Raw genomic sequence first — 15,502 nt, 5'->3', positions numbered from 1 at the left:
AGGGAAAGGAGAATTGAGAGAGGAGAAGAGCGATTGAGAATTTTGTCTAAGAACTTTTCTGTGTATGTTACCACACTTCTCTCCGTCAAAAACGAAGAAGAAGAAGCCAAGAAATCTCAATTCACAACCACTCACTCACACTATGTGAGAGAATAGCTTCCCTCCCTAAAAAAATTCAAAAATAAAATAAATTAATTTTAATCACACACACAGACACGGAGATATATAATAACTAACTTATTATATGTATATAACTAACATATAATGTATGGTTTAATATTGTTTCACATATAATGTAACCGACAGTTTTAATTTTCTCAACAATGATATTTAATATAATTAAATTTATTTAAATTTTAATTATATGAATCCAATTCACATAACTAATATTTGAATCATATTCAATATTTATTTCCTCTTAAATAAACTTTATATTATAATACATCATATATATTATAGTAATTATATCATATATAATTAATTCCCTCATTTATTTGAACAATTCAATTTTTTCAAACAAGAGCTTGAACAAGATCCACATATTTCCAACATCTCCTGAATGTAATCCTACCACAATGCAAAGAGAGCTGTGGAGTTTATATTGAATATGATTCAAATATTATTTCATCTTAAATAAACTTTATATCATAATACATCATATATATTATAGTAATTATATCATATATAATTAAATAAAATTAATTATATCACATATAATTAATTCCCTCATTTATTCGAACAATTCAAATTAATCCAAAATTGATTCTCATTTAAACACTGTTGAGCTATAAGGGACCTCATGGACCTGTAGATTGAAGCTCCAACGATACATCCATTAACTGTCCGACACTAATATACAATATAAAAGTCATACAAGTACACAAAGCAATAAACTAGGGAATAACACGCGCCCAGTACAAATCTCCCACTTGCCCTAGTCTAAACGTGGCTTGTCCCATAGACATATACTCTATAGGTGACCTTCAAACACCTTAGCTGTGAGGGCCTTTGTAAATGGATCCGCAACGTTGTGCTTCAAAGCTATATACGTGATGATCACGTCTCTTTGATGCACAATATCTCGGATGAGATGATACTTCTTCTCTATGTGTTTCCCGCGCTTGTGACTCCGAGGCTCTCGAAAATTAGCCGCAACACTACTATTATCACAATAAAGGGTGATGGGCTTAGACATGTTTAGAATCACTTCTAGATCAGTCAGGAATTTCCTGAGCCACACAACTTCCTTAGCAGCTTCACAAACCGCTACGTACTCAGACTTCATGGTGGAGTCAGCAATGCACCCCCTCAAGACTACTACCTCTCCGTTAAGAGTGAACATTGATCCTGATGTGCATTTCTTAGATTGCTTATCAATTTGGAAATCAGAGTTCGTGTATCCTGTAAGGATTAAATCCTTAGAACCATACACGAGCATATAGTTTCTCGTTTTCCGTAGATACTTGAGGATGTTCTTAACGGCGGTCTAGTGATCAAATCCTGGATTACACTGATATCTACTGACTATTTCTATTGCATAGCAGATATCAGGTCTACTACATAACATCGTATACATCAGGCTACCAAGAGCCGATGCATAGGGGATCCGTCTAATTTTCTCAACTTCTTAAGACTGTTTTGGGGTTGATGCCTTAAATCTCGTAGGGTTCTATAGTTTGTAATTGTAATGTACAAACATTTTATTTATGTAATAAAATATGTGATGTTTTATTTCAAAATTAGTTGCATTAACCACAAACAATTATCCTAACATCCAAGGTTATATTGTAGCTTAAACATGTATGCAGAGACATATGGGTGGATCATGTTCAAGTGATAACATAAATGGTCTGTAGTAGATGGATAAGGTTCGATACCTTATCCTGTTGACACTACGAGTATGATCTGCTTCTAAATGTTACAATTGAAGGAACTCTAATGAGAGAACCTTGAGCAGAAGCGGATCGACCAAATTTTGTAATTTATCGAATACAAAGTTAACAGTCAAACAATAATGAGATATGCATTTACTTAAAATTATAGGATGCTTTAAAAACAAATACCTAGGGTTTCAGAATCCCTTACCTTTGAAGAATCCTTTCTTTAAAAATTCCCTCGTATAAGCCATGAACGGACCTCCTTCTCCACGTGGATCTCCTTCTTCACGAGGACACCACAAGTTGAGAACCATCTGAAGGAAATCTAAACATAGAAATCCAATGAGCGGAAGCGGATTGTTCCAAATTTCATTGTTAAAGAACTCAAACAATTACAGCGTAAACGGAAACGATTATGCATAAACAATAAATTAATGTATGCTTCTTTTAATGAACAGAGAAGGGATAGAGTATATAAACCTTTGAAGAACCTTTCTTCAAGTATCCCTTGATAGTTCAACAACTCGTACAATCAGCACAAACTCGAACGCAACGATCAAAACTCAATCTCAACAAACTACTGGATGAACCTCGACCATAATCGAGTTCAACTCAATCCTCGAACCTTGAACGAAACTTGAACACCACCACAACAGTTACCTTGGTATTCTCGATGTGAGAAGCCAAGAGTTGTGGGCTCTATGTGATTTTGGATAGAGGAATGAAAGAGGTAGACGACTGAGTAAGTGGGGATGGATGAAGTCTATCGTATAGACTAGATACTCGATCATTCAGTAAGAAAAAGCCTATCATATAGACTTGCTACTCGATCGTGTAGCAACGAGTGAGCGAGTAGTTATCGTATAGTAAACTCGTATCTCGATCGTGTAGGCTGTAAGACACTATCGCTTAGTAAAAACACTTTTACTCGATAGTTAATTCTTTTGTCAAACGACACAAAATGAATAATCCTCTGATTTTGGAAAACCATTTTCCTTTTATCTCACAGTTACCATAACCGTGTATAACCTCCCACTCAAGTTGGTTATTAAAGAAAAATATTAAATAATTATCATATAATTAATATATTATAAATAAATATGATAACCAACATATCATTTTATATTTATAACCTATAGTTTTAATATTTCATCATATGAAACATATAAACCATAGTTCTTTTTTCATGTTATGGTATTTAATATACATCATATTTATATAATTTCTCCAATTAATGTATCTAATACATCATATCAATTATATCACATATAATTGAATTAATTGAATTATATCATATATAATCAAATTTCCTTTTGTTAATTTGAACACTTCAAACTAACCCAAAATCTGATTCTCAACTTGAACCCATTGAGCTGCCAAGGGGAGCTTATGGACCTGTAGCTTGAAGCTCCAACGGTACATGAATAACTGGCTAAACTCTTAATCACGAGATCCACCATTCGTTAACTGTTGGCACTCCACTAAAGATCGATAGCTGCACTCTTCGCACTATAGATATATTTCTGTGTCCATTGAATATAACCAGTCAACATTTCGATGACCCTTCACAAATTGCTCATAAATACAGCTGGGCCAATTTACCGTTTTGTCCCTGTATTTACATCTAACTCCTTAAGTACCACTGATTCCTCTAATAAACAATGAGTCATAGTCCTACTATGATTGAGTCCTCTCTTCCAAAGAGAGGGTGTGGCCACTATGTTCAAGACCCGAAATTAGCTCTTAAGGGAGAAATTTATCTACTTACCCCTGCTTCGAGGAAGGAGTGAATTCCGTCTTGTATAGCTGAGTTCCTAGCTCCCCAATAAGATGAATCCCTAAAATGGTAGGTTTGTTGAGTTGGAAATCTTACCACTCTCACCCATACAAATCAAAGGACCGCCTTGATAGGCAGAACTTCCCAACTCACTCAAGATTAAGGTCATGTCATCTATGGTTATCTTAGTGAAATGTAAGTCTCAATTATCAACGGAATTATATAAAGAGAATAGTCATCTCGTGGTTCGATCTTATACAAACTCTTTGTATAGGATACCCCCGCTTGCATGTCTCCATATGAATGGTTAGGATCAAGCCATTTGTAGCACTTTACAATACTTGTAGCATCTACAAAGTGGGTCGTATCTGTAGTGTCACCAGGATAAGGTATCCCTCCTTTATCCTTATACTATAGACAATTTAGGTTATTACTTAAGGAATGATCCACTTGTATGTCTCTTTATACATGCATAAGTTACTTAAAATAACATTGAATCTTAGTTTATTGGATTGAGTAAATGCTTTTAAAATAACAATTATGTTATTAATAACAATATGTTTACTGAGTTTTTATAAACTACGAGACATCAAAAGAATTAAAACACGAATCCCAACAATCTCCCACTTGTCCTAATGCTTTGGGAGACTAATGTACAATACAAAACAGTACAATATACAATAAACTAGGGCATACTCTATACCCAGTATCATCTCCCACTTGCCCTAGACAAGGTGCTGCATGTCCTGTAGACCCAGATTCTCCAGATGACCTTTGAACACTTTAGCTGTGAAAGCCTTTGTAAGCAGATCAATAATGTTGTGCTCTGACACGATCTTCATGACTATCACATCACCGCAATGCACAATCTCCCTAATCAAATGATACTTCCGTTCGATGTGCTTGCCTCTTCGGTGACTCCGAGGTTCCTTCAAATTTGCCACAGCTCTGTTGTTATCATAATAGAGTGTGGTCGAAAAAGACATATTTGGAACAGCTTCAAATTTGGTAAGGAACTTCCTAAGCCAAATAGCCTCTTTAGTAGATTCACAGGCGGTTATGCATTCGGCTTCCATAGTGGAGTCTACGATACATTCCTACTTGATGCTTTGCAAAACTACAACACTTCCATTCAGAGTGAACGTTGACCTTGATGTCGATTTCCGAGAATCTCTATCAGTCTAAAAGTCAGAGTCTGTGTATCCTGTAAGGATCAAATCCTTATCTCCATACACGAGCATAAAGTCTGTCGTTCTCTGAAGATTCTTGAGGATCGTTTTGACCGCCGTCCAGGGATCTAATCCTGGATTGGACTGATATCGACTGACAATCCTTATTGCATAGCAAATGTCAAGTCTAGTACATAATATTGCATACATGAGGCGACTTTTCTAAAGATACTTGAGGATCGTTTTGACCGTCGTCTAGGGATCTAATCCTGGATTGGACCGATATCGATTGACAATCCCTATTGCATAGTAAATGTTAAGTCTAGTAGATAACACTGCATACATGAGGCTACCAACAACCGATGCATAGGAAATCCATCTCATTTCCTCAACTTCTTGAGGTGTTTGAAGACAATGTTCCTTAAACAAAATAATTCTATGCCTGAAAGTCAATAAAACCCTCTTTGAATTCTACATCGAGTACCTGATCAACATCTTGTCAATGTACGATGACAGAGACAAGGCCAACCTTTTGTTCTTACAATCCCTTATGATTTGGATCCCTAGAACAAATTGCGCCTCTCCTAAATCTTTCATTTGGAATTGGGCGGCCAATCATTTCTTAATGTCAGTCAGAAAACCTACACCATTCCCAATGAGTAGGTTAACATCTACGTATAACACAAGGAAAGCTACTGAGCTGTTAATGATTTTCTTGTAAACACAAGGCTCATCAACATATGTATGTAATAATTACTTTATTCACTACAAGAAAAACCACTTTCCCTATAATTAATTTCAATTAAATTAATTAAATAAAAAATATATATGTAATAACTACTTTATTCACTACAAGAAAAACCACCTTTCTTGATGTTTGATATTTTAAATACTTGATGTTTATGAAAAAATGTCAAGAAATAGGTGGTTTTAAAGAGAAAAAAAAAGGTCAAGAATTGATTTTAAAAAGCAGTGGTTGTGCATTTTTCCTGGAAAATACAGTACTTGATGTTTTAAGAATGTCATATTCAATTAATGGATTCTTGACATTTTAAAAGATCAATAATTGTAGAATATACAGGGTAGCATTGTAACGCTAAAAAGTAGCATTACAATACTACGTATTTTGACGAAAAAATAAAAACGTGCACGACTCACGTACGCAGCGTTGCAATGTTCTCAATAACGTTGCAACGCTACGGGTTTTGACGGGAAAATTATGTGATCTTTAACAGCGTTGCAACACTCTTTTAGTAGCGTTGCAATGCTATCAGACATATTTAAAATAAGTTCCAGCAGATTTAATTGATTTTAATCCAAATACACTCAAAATCTTCTTGGTTTTTCACTTCCCTTTAATGCATCTTTGTTATTTCATCAATCTTGAAGAGATTCTTCATTGAGGTAAGTAGATTTGTGACATGACCATTCAAAGTTATAGCTTAATCTTGATTTTCTTGTTTAGATTGGGTTTAAGTCTTGATTTTTTTGGTTTGATATTGCTTAATCTTGATTTTCTTGTTTAGATTAGGCTTAGTCTTGTTTAGATTAGGTTTAATTCTTTATTTTCTTAGTTTGAGACATGAAGTTTCAAAGTTAAGGCTTGATTTCCTTAGTTTGAGGCATGAATTTTCAAAGTTAGGGCTTGATTTTTTTGGTCTGAGGCTTGAACTTTCAAAGTTAGGGTTTAATCTCTCATGTATATTCTTGAATCTCATAATAAACTATTCTTTCATATTGTTCTTGAATGAGATTGAATTTTAGAGAACTTGCCAAATTTGGGATTGCCACTTTGCCAAAGTTAGGGCTTTAATTTTAGAAAACTTGCAAGAACTTGTCACTTTTTTTTTTTTTTTAATTAAATGCTTACCAAAGTTAGATATGTTAATGTGTCTAATTTGTTAGGGCTTTATGAACTAAGTAATGCTTTGCCAAACTTGGGTTCAATTTTTAGTTATTGGAATTAATATATTTTAGTACCTTAGAGCATGTGCACACCTTGGGTTCAATTTTTTGAGGTTTGATTATACCTTGGGTTCAATTTTTTTAAATGTGTTTGTCTTTTTTCTCGGATTTGCTTTAGGGTCTTTGATTTGTCTTACTTTCTTGAGGTTGGAATGTTAAGTTAAAAATGACAAGTTGTATGTATTGGGAACTTGTTTGTTTTCCACAACTTGTTTTTTGAAGTTGATTATTGTTTATCATCTTTTCTTACTAACAAGAGTAGATTATCCAAAGATTATGAATTGGGTGTGGGAAACTTCATAAAATTTGGATTTTCTAATACAAATAGCTCCTATATTCATTGTCCTTGCTTGAAATGTGGGAATTGTGAAAACATAGTAGTAAGGATATTAGAGATAATTTATATGTCAATGGGGTTGATGAAAGTTATAAAATTTGGTTTTGGCATGGGGAAAAACTTCGTAACTGATCATTTTGTGGAGAATCTTCTTAGTTTGACACCCATATGTATGAAGAAACTGATGTTGCAAGTTTAAAAGAAATGGTTGAAGTTGCTCACGACGAATATTCAAGAGATCCGAATGGATTTGAGAAGTTGCTTAATGATGTTGAAAAACCATTATACGAAGGCTGCAAAAAATACACTAAGTTGTCTACATTAGTCAAATTGTATAATTTAAAAGTTAGATATGGATGGAGTGATACTAGTTTTTCAGAACTACTCAAAACCTTAAAGGAAATTTTGTCCACTAGCAATGAGCTCCCAAATTCAATGTATGAAGCAAAGAAAACTTTAGGTGCACTAGGAATGGAGTATGAAAAGATTCATGCATGCCATAATGATTGTTGTTTGTATGGAAAAGAATATGCAGATGCAATTGAAGTCTTGAATGTTATGAATCAAGGTGGAAAAACGGGAAGGATTCAAAATGTGAGAAAAAAAATACCTTCAAAAGTGATATGATACTTTCCACCAATTCCACAATTCAAAAGGCTTTTTAGAAGTATTGATTGTGCTAAAAACTTGACTTGGCATGTTGACGAAAGAATTGTAGATGGTAAGTTACGACATCCAGCAAACTTTCCGGCTTGGAAGTTTGTAGACTCTAAATGGCCAGACTTCGGTTCTGAACCTAGGAATCTTCGTTTAGCATTATTAGTCAATGGAGTAAATCCACATGGTGAAATGAGTTCTAAATATAGTTGTTGGCCTATAGTGAGGGTTATTTATAATCTTCCACTATGGTTGTGTATGAAAAGAAAGTACATGATGCTATCAATGTTGACTTTGGGTCCAAAACAACCAGGGGACGACATTGACACATACTTAGCACCACTAATTGAAGATTTAAAACTTTTATGGGAAAGTGGTGTTGAATATTATGATGCTTATCGAGAAGAACTATTCAACTTACTGCTAGTTTTTTTGTGGACAATCAACAATTTTCCTACATATGGTAACCTAAGTGGATGTTGTGTGAAAGGGTATAAGGCGTGTCCAATTCGTGAAGACAATACGTCTTCTATAAAATTGAAATATGGGTAAAAATGGAATACCTTGGACATCGAAGATTTCTAGCACTAAATCATCCGTACCGGCACAAAAAAGTCATTTAATGGTCAAAAGGAACTTGGTGCAATTCCAGAACCACTGTCTGGGGAGGCTATATATTTAAAAACCAAAGATCTTGAATTTCCTAAAGGAAAGAAGAACAATAAAAAAAAACAAACCACGAAAGGAAGTTCAAAGATTTGTTGGAACAGGTTGTCTTCTTTTTTTCAACTGTCATACTGGAAAGATTGTCATATCAGGCATTGTTAAGATGTGATACACATTGTAATTTTTTTTTTTTACATGAATATCTTAGGTACGGTTCTTGATATTTCGGGGAAAAGTAAGGATGGATTGAATGTTTGACATGATTTAGTTCATTTAAAAATTCAACCAGAGCTTACACCTATTAGCGGTAACAGAAAAATCTTCATTCCTCCTGGGTGTTATACTCTTACAAAAAAAGAAAAACGTTGTGTTTTGAAGACATTGTCAGGAATAAAGGTTCCTGAAGGTTACTCTTCGAATGTTAAAAACCTTGTCTATGATAGATTTAAAGCTTAATAGTTTAAAATCTCACGATTGTCATGTGCTCTTACAACAATTATTTCCTATTGTGATAAGATCAGTACTACAAAAACACGTTCGGTATACCATAACTCGATTGTGTATATTTCTCAATTCAGTATGCAACAAGGTTCTAGATGTGCAGCAATTAGAAAATTTGGAAGAAGATATTATGCTTATATTATTTTTATTGGAGAAGTATTTTCCTCCTTCATTTTTCATAATTATGGTGCGTCTCACAGTACACATAGTTAGGGAAGTCAAACTTTGTGGGCCTATATATCTATGACTGATGTATCCCTTTGAAAGATTCATGAAAGTATTAAAATTTCTGTGAGAAATAGATATTATCCAAAAGGTTGTATTGCTGAAAGTTATATAGTAGAAGAAGCCATTGAATTTTGTTATGATTTCCTATTTGGAGTAGATCCTATTGGGGTTGGCACTCATAATTCACAAGATTGTTTAGACAATTCAAATATTGGTAGACCATTGTCCAAATGAGTTTCTTTCAAACCTGAACAAAAACTTTTATATCAAGCTCATCGGTATGTTTTGGAAAATACAATTGATGTGCAACGATATTTAGAGTAAGTTTTTTCAATGATTTTGGTTTTATTTTTTCATTTAGTTTTATGATATAAATCTAACTATACAATGTTTCAATGTTCACTTCAAAGAAAACATATGATGTCTTTGCAATTGCAACATCCAAGTAAGTCAAAAAATCATAAATGGATTCAAGAGGAACATAATCGAACTTTTATATCTTGGCTACGAGAAGAGGTAAAATGTTCAACTTATTATTTTTCATACAATTTTTAATGCCTGAGTTGGAATGGAAATTCTCATGGTAGGTTGCAACTGAGCTTGAAATGGGAAATACTGAAGTTTCAGATAACTTGAGGTGGATTGCTCATGGTCCTCATCCTTTTGTGATTACATATGGCAGTTACGTAATTAATGGATGTCGCTATCACACAAAATCTTGTGATAAGGATCAAAATGTACAAAATAGTAAAGTTAGTTTAGTTGCAAAAATGATACAAGTGTCTAGTTGAAAAGATAAAAATCCCATCATTAGAGATATGTCTTTTTATGGAGTGATACAAGAGATATGGGAACTAAATTATCATACGTTAAATGTTATTATGTTTGGATGTGATTGGCTTGAGACCAATAGTGATATCAAAATTGATGAGCTCGATTTGATTTTGTCTTAGTAGATTTAAATAGAATAAGTCACAAGTCTGATTCGTTTATACTAGCAACCCAAGAAAGACAAGTATTTTATGTTAATCATCCAAGTGATGTTAGATGGTCAACTATGCTTACCCCACCACAAAGGGACTTTGAAGATAGATGTAAGGACGACGAACTTGGAGATACAATATTACACTGTCAAGGAATACCCAATGATATGTTGAATGTTGATGTACATAATGACTTGGATGAGAACATGTCAACCTATGTATGATTGAATTGTGAATGCACATGGATACCTACATTACATTTGATGGGTAGGTTATATATTGTGTAATATGATAATTTTTTTTAATTTATAATTTTTGTTGAGTTTTATGTCCTAAAGCTCGTGGTTTGTAAATAATTGAACTTATTCTGAAAATTCAATAAGTTGTTATTGAATAGATATTTTTCTTATTAGAAATCCAATAAATCTAAAAGTCCCTTGACTATTGTATGAGTACTTAAACTTTATGTGGAGACATAAAGGTGGATCAAGTTCGAGTAAATAGTCAAAATGATTTATAGTATATGAATAAGGTTGGGTGCCTTATTTTGGTAACACTATTGGATGTGGCCTACTCTATAGTTGTTATAAAGAGTTGTAAATTGCTACAAACAATGTGATCCTAATTCGTACATGTTAAGAGATGAGGAGTGGGGGTGTCCTTATGCAAATGGGTTTTGTACAAGATCAGACCACGAAATCAGTCACTCTTATTTTATAACGTTGTCTATTGTTTAAGACTAACTATTTCAAAGCGATGGCCTAGGTAACTTGACCTTAATCCTGAGCTAACTATGAACTCCTGTTTATTCGAGATTATCCTTAGATTTTCATAGGTGAGGGTTGGCTCAACAACGGCGGCTCAATAACCTCCCATTTTAGGGGCAAGACCAGATAGATAACTGGGGACATAAGATGCAAGACGAAATTCACTCCTACCCGCTGTTAGGGATAGTAGAGAGATTATTCCCTTAAGTGCTGATTATAGGTCTTGAACAAGGGGCCCTACTCTTTCACTGGCCCGAGAGGGACTCTGTTTGTTGATTGGATCACAAAACAATTGTTCATTGGAAGATCAGGGGGTAAAATAGAGATTTGACCCAACCGTTATTATGAACAGCCTGTGAAGGGTTAACTTACTAATCGTGGTTATATCGAGTGGACATAATATATCTACAGTGAGAGGAGTTCAACTATGGGCTTTAGGGGAGTGACCCATTAGTTAACGAATGGGGGGTTAGTTCTGTCTAATGAGTTTAGCCGATTAATCTCGGATCGTTGGAGCCCATGACCTATAGGTCCCCGAGGTCCCCCTACTAGCTTGTAAATGGATTAGCTCTAGAGTAGTGTGGTAAGTTAATTTGAAACGTTCAAATTATAATTAAAGGAATTAGTAATTATATGAGATATAATTATACATTTAATTTTAAGAATTAAACGAAATTGGAGAATAAATATTTAAATATAATTTAAATATATGAAGGTGGATTTGTGTAAAATTAATTTAATATTGGATATTAAATTAATTAGAATGATCTAAATTGTTTAAATAATTGTTTATTAATTTTATTAGAAAAACTAATTTATGAAATTAATTTATAAAATTAATAATTTTTTATTTTTGAAATCAAATTGTTTTTCTAAAATCAAATTTGGAATTTGAAAATTGAAAAATACACAAAATGGAAAATGGTATTTTCATTATCATCTTCAAGTTGCTCACCTATAACCCACCATCCTAAGGCTTCAATTAATCTAAGCAAGAGCTACATCTTATGCAATCATTCTCATTGCATGATGGTTTGTAATATATTGAAGAGATTTGAGTGAATTTGAGGTAATGCAATCGTATAAATTTTTGCTGAAAAATTCAGTTGAAGAAGGAGTTCTTCAAGTGGGTTGCTGCTATGAGTACTTCTCCAAGTTCATTTGATTCAAGCTTATTTTGAGTCCCACAACTCAATCTAAAGTACCAAGTGGATAGTAAGAAAGATCATGGGGTGGTCTACAACGAGAATTGGAGGAATTTGCAGCTGAAAATCGAGATTTCAAGAGTTCTACAAAGGTATAACTTGAAACCCATTTATTTCTGCAAGAGCATGCTTTATATTCTACCAAAATTAATGAATTAGAGTGTTTATTGATCCTTGTCGCTTCTACTGTGTGATGATACAATCCAACAATTTTTATCAATCATATTTGATTTTTTGTTTGCTTAATATGTATACAATGTTAATTGTTTCTTAAATTTGATTGTAGTTTTTGATTTATACACCAGATGGAGCATAGTACAACGGGTGACGAAGATTGAGTTTGGTGACAAAGAAATAGTAGTTGTTAGGTCAAATGAAACCACCAATCAAAAGAAGAGAGAACGGGGAGCTACTATTATGTTTGATGTAACACGTATTAGGAGTGCGGGAGAAAAGAAGTTTGTGGAATACAATGAAGATGGCGTACCCATTGGTGAAAATGGAGCTAAGTTAAAGTCTTTCATTGGGTCCTCTATGCATTATCATGTACCTATTATATATACATCTTGGAAACGTGTGCCTACTGAGTTGAAAGATAAAATATATAGTACAGTTGAGGTATGTATATTCAACTTTTTATCTTGATAATATTATAGATGTATATGTAATGTTTTCACTGACTTTTCAATGTTTAGGCCGCCTTTGTAATGGATACAAGATCTAGGAAGAACATTATGAAAACTGCAGGTATAGCTTTTCGTCAGTTTAAGAATTGATTAACAAAAAAATACATTATGCCATTTAAAGTCATTAGGAAGAGTTTGTAAGGTTGAGATTGTGTGTAAAGTTTCAGGTAAATTATTAATTTAATTTTATAAATATTTTTTATGTCATTTCCTACTAATAATCATTACGTTTTTATAGGAAAAAAGATTCTTGCAATAAAAATGTCGATCTAAGAATAAGTACAATCATTGAATTTTAAGGTAAGGTTATGCTAACTTTGTTGAGAAGATGGTAAGAATTTAGTATATGTTCTCACGAGTCTTAAATTTATCACAATATCTAATTTTTTTCTTCATTTGAATGTAGAAGAAAGTATCTTCAATTGAAAGTGATTTCGATCGAGCTAACCTGTGGAAGAAGGCTCGAGTTAATAAGAAAGAAGAATACGACAACAAAGATGTTCAAGAAGTGTCAATCGAATAGTAAGACAAGAATTAAATTTACATGAAGTATATGACATATATCTTAATTATATTAAATTTAATTTCTTTGTAGGATGAGATCTCAAAGAATAATACAGATCTATTGTGCCACAAACATCACTCTCCCAATAATATCTTAACACAAGCTTTGGGTACACAAGAAAGACACGGGCATGTGCGTGGGGTTGGTGGTTTTGTTAATCCAACAGCTTACTTTCATATAGTGAAACAAAAATCAAAACACGGGAAGAATAAAAAGAAGGAAATTGTAAGCGAGAATGAAGCACTTCATCAATGTGTTAGAGAATTAGAAGCTCAAATGTTATCTTTTACAACATTTTCTGGACATAGAAGTTGCTCCAAGAAAATTTTAGCAGATGAGATCGAATCTGAAGATAACTTCTCCTCAGGAGGATAGATGGGGCGATTCAGGTAGCAATAGACCGGACCAACCTACAAAAACGAAACGGTCCCTCCTGAGAGGCGGTGGTTTACCCTGTGGCGGATGTCAGCGGTTCGAGTCAGCCAAGGCACAACGACGCAATTATTTTGTTTTTTGTAATCAATTAATCGGTCTTCGCGCTTTGTGAGGGGACATATAAGAAATTCTGACCGTCAGTAGGAATGGTTCGTTATGTCTTACATAGAACATATTTTTTTATTTAAGACAAGATGAAGACTACACATGAAAAGAAATAGAAAGAGAAGATTAAGATGGAGGAGATTAAGTCCTTAGAGAAACGAAGAGACAAGATAAAGGTGAATGTAAATTGCAACGCAGAAGATTTGAAAATCTTTAAGGTAAGTGGCACTATAAAATCATTTATGTTCATCAAATGTCTAATTTTTCCGCTTTATATACTTTTGTTGCGATGATTTTGCTACATTAGGAGAAATCTTCAATAGAAATGAGTAAGAAGAAAGAAGTTAGTGACTCAACATCGGTTTTTTCGGTATCTTTGAAATCCATTCTTAGATATGCTGAGAAGGCGATGGCCAAAGAGTCTAGTATTTCTTTACTACTTCCAGTTGGACTTTTTAGCATCAGTCAAAAGAGTTGTGTCATGCGAGAGGACATAATTAACTTTTGTAACATGGATGAAGTCAAGACAATGACTTTGGTGGCTTACACGGCGTAAGTAATATTATTACTTTTGTAAACTTCAGTTCTGACGTTTCTTTCCAATTTTGGTCGTCTATATTTATGTTATAAATCTTTTGTAGGTACTTGAACTCATCTTTTATTGATTCAAAGGAAAGTTCATAATACACTTTTGTAGATCCATCTCTCATTTCCTCTGGACATAACTCTCAGAAAGTTAAAACTCGAAACCTATGTAGTAGACTGATGGCCTCAGAAGCAAACCAATTAGTTCTTGCTTCTTTTAATCCTGGGTGAGTTAAAAGACGTCATGTTTTTATCAATTTATATTAGCAATAAAAATACTATTTTATTTTATTAACTAGTGGTCATTGGGCACTACTTGCTATAGATGCATACGATAATATTGTGTACTACCTAGACTCAATAAGGACAACATCACGGGTAGATATACGATATATAACTGACACGTAAGTTAACCTTCTTCATTTGTAGTGTTTTTTTTAAAGTTTACTTCATTTTAGAATAATTTGTGATTATTTCTTTACAAATAGGGCAATTGCGATGTTTCAATCTCAAAAGAATATTAAAAAAAGGCAAGTATAAATTAACAATGACTATTTATTCATCATATTAAGTAGACATCTAGTGTGCAAGGATTACTTCATTCTTATTTACTGATTTTTTCTCTGTTGTATCCTCTACAAGTTGGGAGCATCGAATGTGGATACTACGTCATGAGGTATATGAGGGATATTGTGACCAAAAGAAGTATTGTCATCTCATATTTGGTATGTTATTTTTATTTCGATATTTCAAATAGCATAGAGAAAAATAGAATCCATTATAATATTTGACTTTTATGTTTATAGATAATTACAAGGAAACCATACTCACAAATCGAGTTAGATGAGGTGCGGATAGAGTTTGCTGAATTTTTAGGATGCTACATGTGATCGTGTTTGGTCATTTTGGGTGTGTTTGTTCTGGCTGATCATGACAAACTCGAGGTCGTGTACCACAACGATCGAGCTATTTTTTAATGGGTCAGGACTTGAGG

At 33.5% G+C, this 15,502-nt stretch overlaps 2 pseudogenes; both read left to right on the top strand.

Annotated features, from left to right (window-relative positions):
- The first annotated feature begins 9,133 nt into the window (after positions 1-9,133).
- On the top strand, positions 9,134-13,758 carry LOC150031714 (uncharacterized; annotated as a pseudogene).
- Positions 13,759-13,882: 124 nt separating this feature from the next.
- Positions 13,883-15,398, top strand: LOC150031713 (uncharacterized; annotated as a pseudogene).
- Positions 15,399-15,502: the final 104 nt, after the last annotated feature.

The sequence above is a fragment of the Benincasa hispida genome, chromosome 12, assembly GCF_027475165.1.
Source record: "Benincasa hispida cultivar pf3 chromosome 12, pf3_genome.v1.1, whole genome shotgun sequence".
Lineage (NCBI taxonomy): Eukaryota > Viridiplantae > Streptophyta > Magnoliopsida > Cucurbitales > Cucurbitaceae > Benincasa > Benincasa hispida.
Note: the sequence above shows the minus strand (reverse complement) of the source record. Positions and strands in the feature narration are given on the sequence as shown.